The following is an 8052-nucleotide window of genomic DNA, read 5'->3' as shown; positions in this document are numbered from 1 at the left end:
CTTTAAAGTGTTAAAAAGCCAAGACGTCATTTTGAGGATTAAGGTGCTCCTGCCCCAAGCCATGGTATCTTCACTCACCTCATATGCAAGTGAAAGCTGAACTATGATTGTCCCTTCCTTGTGGAAGACAAAGAAGAATTGATGCTTTTGAATTATGGTTCTGGACTGCCAGAAGAATGAACAAGTCTGTCTTGGAAGAAGTACAGCCACAATGCTCTTTTGGAAGAGGATGGTGAGACTTTGTCTTATGGACTTTGGGCATGTTACTAGGAGGGATCAGTCCCTGGAGAAGGACGTCATGTTTGGTCAAGTAGAGGGTCAGCGAAAAAGAAGAAGACCCTCAACGAGATAGATTGACACAGTGGCTGCAACAATGGGCTCAAACATAGCAAAGACTGTGAGAATGGCGCAGGACCAGCAGTGTTTCATTCTGTTGTAAATAGGGTTGCTATGAGTCAGGACCGACTGGACAGCACCTAACAACAACAACAATCTTTATGGAAGCCGACTGCCACATCTTTCTCTCAGAGCAGCTGATGGGTTCGAACCGCCGGCCTTTTGGTCAGCAGCCGAGTACTTTAACCACTGTGCCACCAGAACTACCACCCCCATCAATACTTTCCTTCATCCCTTTCCTCCAACCCTACCCGCCTCCATAGTCCTGCAGTAATGGCCATTTTAGAAATCCTGAAAAAAAAGACCTGGTCGTGTACATTCAGCCTCTGCCGGTGTGCCAACATATCCATATCTCCCTCAAAAGAAAAGTCAAATTATGTGAATTGCGCGTGGTGAAAAATAACCCTCCTTCCATTCTGCTTCTCCATTCCCTGCCCAGGGCAATCAATATTATGAGTGTTTTGTAATTTCTCTTAGAGATAGTTCCTGCATAAACAAACAAATCATAAACACATATATCAAATTACCTTTTTTAACCAAATGAGAATATGCTAAGCATACGGTTCTGCATTTTTATTATTACTATTGAGGAGAGCAAACTCTTCTTGAATTCATGTATGTTTCCTGTAGTACTGAACCAGGTCCCAACCATATACATTTTTTAAAATTATTCAGATCCTCTGTTTATTTTATTTAAATACTAATTCATTCATACACACATATGTCTTAGGCATACATCTGTATCTTTCTATCTAGATCTTAAACTGCCTCTCAATTTAAGAAATAGGACATTTTGGTATCTTTAAAGCCTTTTAGGTGCTTCTCCCCATTCCCAACTCTCTCCCACCTCCAAGAGGTCACCACAATTCCGAATGTTGTGTGACTCCTGCTCTTGCTTCACTTTATAATCTTAGCACATGGGTATGTATCCCTGAACAAGGTTTTGTTTAATTGAGCTCATTTTAACCTTTATGAGGTGGAATATAACTATATGCAGTGGATGAGGGGCCCAGGTGCTCCACAGATACTATCCGGAGTTTCAGTTTGCTTTTAAATGTTTTCTCATTGCCTGATTACTGAAGGGTTATATGTCTTATATTTTTTGACCATTTATATTTCTTCTTCTATGGATGCCCCAATATCTCTCTCTCTCTCTTTTTTTTTTTTTAATAATAATCTGTTTTTTCTCCACCTATGGAGTCCCTGGGTGGTGCAAATGGCTAACATGCTCAGCTGCTAACTGAAAGGCTGGAGGTTTGAGTCTACCCAGAGGCACCTAAGAAGAGAGGCTTGGTAATCTAATTCTAAAAAATCTGCCATTGAAAACCCTGTGGAGCACAGTTCTACTCTGACACACATGGGTTCTGTTTCATGGGATTGCCCTCCTTAAAGTTACCAGTGACTTCATGATCCAATACAATTATGTTTTCCCAGTTTTTTTTTAATGCATTTTATTTTTTAGAGTAGTTTCAAGTTTACAGAAAAATTGCTCAGATAGTTTCTCCTGTTAACATCTTGCATTCCTGTGGTACGTTTCTTACAATTGAACTGATACTGATACGTCGTCCTTGTCTAGAGTCCATTGGGGGCACTAGAATTCGCTCTCTACGTTGTACAGTTCTATGGGTTTTCATAAATGCACAACGCCATGTGCCCACCGTCACAGCATCATACAGGAGAGTTTCACTGCCCCCAAAATGCCCTGCGCCCTCCCTATTCACCCCCTCACCCCGAACCCCTGCAACCACTGATCTTTTCACCGTTTCTGTGTTGCTATTGTGTAGTTGTTAGGTGCCATGGGGTTGATTCCGACTCATAGTGATCCTATAGGACAGAGTAGAACTGCCTCATAGGGTTTCCTATGCTGTAATCTTTACACTGGCTTTTTTTCCCTTAGATTGGCAGCGCAGTGATTAAGAGCTCAGCTGCTAAACAACAGGTTCGCAGTTCGAATCCATCAACCACTCCTTGGAAACTCTACGGGGCAGATCTACGACTCTGTCCTCTAGGATCGCTAGGAGCTGGAATCCACTCGGCAACGGTGGGGTTTAATTCTCCTTCTTTGCAGTGTCTGAGACTTCACCGTGGCCTGCTTCTGGAAGTTCTCTGCTTTTGTTTCTGTGGCTCTGCATGCAACACTGCAGGGTCCGCCCTTTAACACTTCACTCATGCGTTCCCTTACACAGAGTACTCTCAGGTCCGTGTCACAGTTAGGTGCCTAGACTCGTGTGTCCACCAGGGGGCGCTCCCATTTCACTTACCAAGTTAAACATCTATCAGCAATACCTGTCTGGGTGCAATGGAAAGCATCCCTTACCTAACCGGGTGCACACTTTTGGAGACGGGGAAACTGAGGCACAGGGAAATTAAATGACCCAATTAAAGTCAGAAAGCATACAAGTGGCAAAAGGAAGACTCCAAATGTGGTTTCTTATCCCTTGACCTCTGTCTTTTCATCAAGGGTCCAGTGCGGGAAGGTTCTTGGATGGTGCAAATGGTTAACGTGCTCTCCTGCTAACCAAAAGGTTGGAGGTTCGAATTCACAAGGGGTGCGGTGGAAGAAAGGCCTGGTGATCTACTTCTGTAAGATTACAGCCATTGGGAGGAAAAAGAGTCTAATAGGGGCTCTCAAGGAAAGGCTTGTCCTTGGACAGGGAGTGCCCTTGTTCTCGTGATCTTCTCCAGATGTGGAAACCACAAAGAAGTAGTTCTGCTGCCAGCGTTGAGCTCCACCTGCCCTGAGCCTCCCAGGATGTGGGCACCGCTGTCCAGGAGCGGTGAGCATGGGCCATTGGCCAAGGAGGCTGGGTCTGGCTGCCAAGTTTCCACTTTTCCATTTCAGCTCCTTCTCTAAACCTCCACGGAGGCGCTCCCCACCCCCACCCCTTGGCAGTGGGATGCTGTGTCTCAGCCTGCCTGTCTCTACCCTTCGGAATGGAATTCAAAAGTTTGCCATAGTCGTCTCTGCCCTTGTGGGATGCTGGGCAGCCCAGCCCAAAATAGCTGGGAAAACAGAATGTTAGGGCTGCAATGGGAAAAATCACAGGCCCGTGAATGACATACGAGTGTCTCACAGACTCTAACTGGGGCCAGTGGTTTTCCCAACAATGAGAAAACAGATACAGCAGCAGCTACGGCACGGCCAGGGAGCAAGAAGGAGTTGCCAAACTGGGGAGGGCATAGAGTGTGCCAGCGATTCCAGGGAACGGTCCTTCCCCTCATGCATCTCCAGGATGTCCATCCAGCCAGCCGCCCTTGTCTGAGGACATGGAGTCACTTGGGACTATTCCGGAAGCCTCTAGGGGTTTCGGCCTAGACATCCTCCTGTAGGAGATGTGAGAATCCAGGACAGTCTGGTATACTGCTCGTTTGGGAACTTAAGGGAGAGACCCTGGGGGCTTCTCTTCCTGGTTGGCTTTGGCCATCCCAGAGCCAGGGAAACCTCCCCCCAGGCGCTGCTGCCGGTTTTGGTTTTGATCTGCTCCTGTTGTTTGTTTTTGCCTTGGCTCCCGTCTTAGCACTGGCGGAGACTCTCCTGACCAGAGCTATTTGCTAAACCCTGATCACTCGGCTTCTGGTTGCTCATGGGCCACTATAGCAGGCCAGGGAAGAAGATCAGGCGGCTGCAAGGCCGACGCTCGCATGCCTGATTTCCATCGTCTCTATTTACAGTTTTAAAGCGGTCATGAAGCTGCTGACAAAGAGCATTAGCAGACTGGCAAGCTTTCTGTTTTGATGAAATGTTTTACTTCTGTTGTAGAGGATCAACACGCGTTCTTTGGGAAGCTGGCCTCGGGAGTCTTTGCCCATTTGCCTGTCGGCTGGAGTCGAGGACCATGATGGCCCCACCGAAGACGTGGCTCAGAGCTCGATTCCTGTTCTTGGGAACTTCCCACGCCTCAAAGCCTTCTGTCTCACACAAATATCTTGGGAAATCCCAGGCTCCCATTGCTACATTTAATATTAAGCTCCCCACCCCCACCCAGTTTCTGCCTTAAAAGAAATGAGTAATCCCTCTCCTAGTCTCTTGGGAGATACGGGGCTCAACCCAAGAGGAGGGAAGGAAGAAGATGATACTTAAAATAATGGTGGTTACAACTTACGTTCTATAACTTTGTATCTTCTCCACCAACCTTTTTACCAACCATGTGAGAAATTACAGGCTCACAATCCCATCTCCAAAATTCCCCAAGTGCAAAAATCTCTGAAAATAGTGTTTCCCTAAATTAGGCACAAACTAATTTGGCAGAAAAACAGGATCTGAACTGTTGGGAGACTGTTAACAGCCTTTTATTTACCCCACCGCAGTGTTTGAATAAAAGGTGCTGCCCCAAAGCCTGCTGGGACCAGATGCTCTCTGTGATGTGCATGTCTTACCCTGAGCACATCTGGCCTCCTGGGCCCCAGACACGAGACCGTGGGTCTATCTCCACTTTACAGACTAAGACACTAAAGCTCACTGAGGTCCAGTGGCATCCCCAGGTTCACTCGGGAAGAGACAGAGCTGGGATTTAAAACCCTCCTAAAACCCTGGTGGCGTAGTGGTTAAGTACTATGGCTGCTAACCAAGAGGTCGGCAGTTCGAATCCGCCAGGCGCTCCTTGAAAACTCTATCGGGCAGTTCTACTCTGTTCTATAGGGTCACTATGAGTCGGAATTGACTCGACGGCACTGGGTTTGGTTTTTTTGGTTTATTACAGCAAGCCAAGGAGCCCTGGTGGTGGATCCTGTAACGTCTTGGAAAAGGCCTCGCAGGGGCTGCCTGAGGATGTTGCCTCCTTGGCCCTTCTGCCACCCTTGTTTGTTTCCCTGGCGTCCTGCTGGCAAGGCTGTGTGAGGACAGAGGAACTAGACGGAGGTTAAGCAGTGTGTGGGGTCTTGCCCTTGCTGACTGCGGAACTTCCTCGTGTTACTTACAGGAACGAAGAAGAACTTATCTCTGGGTTTTCCTGTATAGATAAGCAACCAGGGATGGAAGCTTTGCCAAGTCTTAGATGTGTGCCAAAGAACGCGAGCGCTCCCCAAGCCTTCTAAGGCTTGCTAAAACCACATCTCTAATGGAGACAAGCTGACTTGATGTTGCCATAATGTCCTTTAAGTACTTACTGGGCATTCGAGGATTTGGTGGCTTTCTCTCCTCCTACTCTTGCAGCAGGGTGCTGGCATTTGTTGCCGGTGTCCTCACTAGGGTGGCCACCGGGCACTGGCTGGCTGGCTGCCTCCACCGCTCAGAGTCCTGCCTCTTCTTCAGTGTGTCCATTCTCAGCTCTACCTGGTGCAAGCCAGTGTGCCTGGCGGACCTCAAAAATGCATGCTCCTTCTCCCCTTTTTTATTCTCTTAGCCTTCCCAGACACCACTCATCTGTCAGTCTGTCGTACTGTGGTGGCTTGTGTGTTGCTGTGATGCTGGAAGCTGTGACAGTGGTATTTCAAATACCAGCAGGGTCATCCATGGTGGACAGGTTTCAGCAGGGCTTACGGACTAAGACAGACTAGGAAGAAAGGCCTGGTGACCTAGTTCAGAAAATGAGCCAGCGGAAACCCCATGGATCACAAGAGGGTGTTGTCTGGTATAGTGCTGGAAGGTGAGCCCCCCAGGTTGGAAGGCACTCAAGGTACAACTAGGGAACAGCTACCTCCTCAAAGTAGAGTCGGCCTTAGTGACATGGGTGGAGTGAACTCTTTGGGATCTTCATTTGCTGATGTGACACACATACACAGTGGGCACAAAAATGGACTCAAATATACCAACAACTATGAAGAGGCATAGGACCTGGCAACGCCTCGTTCTGTTATACATAGTGTCACCACGCACTGGACCGACTCTATGGCACCTAACAACCGCCTTCCCACATTTTGGGGCTTGGTGTTTGAGACGGAGAGGTGGGGAGTGGCCAAGGGGAAGAAATTCCAAGGCACGGATTAGTGACAGCATCTTCGCTTTGCCCCAAACACCCCAAACCAGCATCCCTGTTTTGATGTCTCCTGTCCAGATGTAGCCAGCGGGGGAATGGGGGGAGAGAAAGAGAGGAGGGCCCTTGGAGGAGCCATAAGGAAAAGTACAGGTACGATACCCTAGCCAGGAGCAGACTGAAGAGAGCTTGGGGGGTGGGGGGCGGGTGCCAGAGATAAGCAAGGATGAAGGAAAATAGTTATCATCACAGCAGAGTTTTGTTTCTCTTGCCAGATCCTTCCAGATCCTTCCTCTTCTAGCAATATGATAAGATTCCAGAACAAGCCAGTCTGACTCAGAGTTTGAGGATGGACACAGGGCCCTAATTGGGGGCAGCTCTGGAGAAGCCTGGGTCAGCTGCTTGAGTTGGGAGGCAGGACTTGGGGTCTTGTTTAGAAGAACATTTGCGTAAGATTGGGAAAATGTCACATTTCCACATCAAGGAATGGGAAGCTTGACAGACTGAGAAAGGCTAAAGCCTTCAGGCTACCCCTGACCCCACCACTGCCCCGACACCACTTTCCAAAAAATCTAAACCTTCCAGGCAGGGGTTCCCAGCCTTTGAATCAATGACCTCTCTCTAGGAAGGTGATTAAAGCAATGAACCATAAAAAAAAAAAAAAAAAACTTTGCCGTCACGTGAATTTGGACTCATGGTGACCCTATAGGACAGAGTAGAACTGTCTGATAGAGTTTTCAAGGAGCGGCTGCTGGATTTGAACTGCCAACCTTTTGGTTAGCAGCTGAGTTCTTAACTACTGTGCCACCATCCAAAAAACGCACATGTGTACACACAAACACACCACACACACTCAAACATACACATACACCACTTTGTAAGCTGTTTTAGGGGGTTCACCGACCAACCAGTCGACTCCAGCACATGGCGACCCTATGTGTGTCACAGTAGAACTGTGGTCCAAAGGACTTTTAGGGACCAATTTTTCAGACGTAGATTGCCAGGCCTTTCTTCTGAGGCACTTCTTCCTGGACCTAAATCTCCAACCTTTCAGTTAGAAGCTGAGCACATTAACCTTGTGCACCACCCTGGGACTCAAGGGGGTTCATGAACTCCCCAAAACCTATCCATGGTCCCTGGACCCTGGGTGGAGCCCCAGCTCAAAGGTGGATCTCAGGTGTGCCATTGTTTGCAGACTTGATCCCACAGGGTTGGCTACAGGTGATCTCTGAGCTCCCTCAGGCCCCTCCCCTGCCACCAAACAGCTGGGGCTCCTCAGCCTTTCTGGGCGCCTCCTCCCTGGGCAGCAGCGTCCTTGACCTGGGCTCCCAGCCTGCTCCCAGCTGCCTCCACATCTGGACAGACGTCCAGACACACGGAAGTGGCTGTCCCAGCCCCTTCTGGGCAGGCTCCCCTGCCGGCCGGGCACACACACAGTTAACGCTCAGGCGCTGTTGTTTGAGTCGAGTGTGCTGGGAGCGTCCTGTTCAGGCTCACATCTGGCTGGGGCTGGCTCTTTCCGTGTTTGTCCCGCTTTCTCCGTTTCCTCCTTTACTTTCGAGAAACCGCGTTTCGGCTGCTGGCTAGGAGACCCTGCATCCAAGGACATAGAGGAGCTGGGGGGGAACCCCGTGTGGTTGCGCCGCCCCCTTTGTGCCTTCTTCCCGGAGGACTTTCTTTCCTTCCTCGCTCTGTCTTCTTGCTGAGTCTGTGTTCCTCGACCTGGCCGGGAGGCGCTGCCGCC

Source organism: Loxodonta africana, chromosome 18 (genome assembly GCF_030014295.1).
Source record: "Loxodonta africana isolate mLoxAfr1 chromosome 18, mLoxAfr1.hap2, whole genome shotgun sequence".
NCBI lineage: Eukaryota > Metazoa > Chordata > Mammalia > Proboscidea > Elephantidae > Loxodonta > Loxodonta africana.
This window is presented reverse-complemented; position numbering follows the sequence as displayed.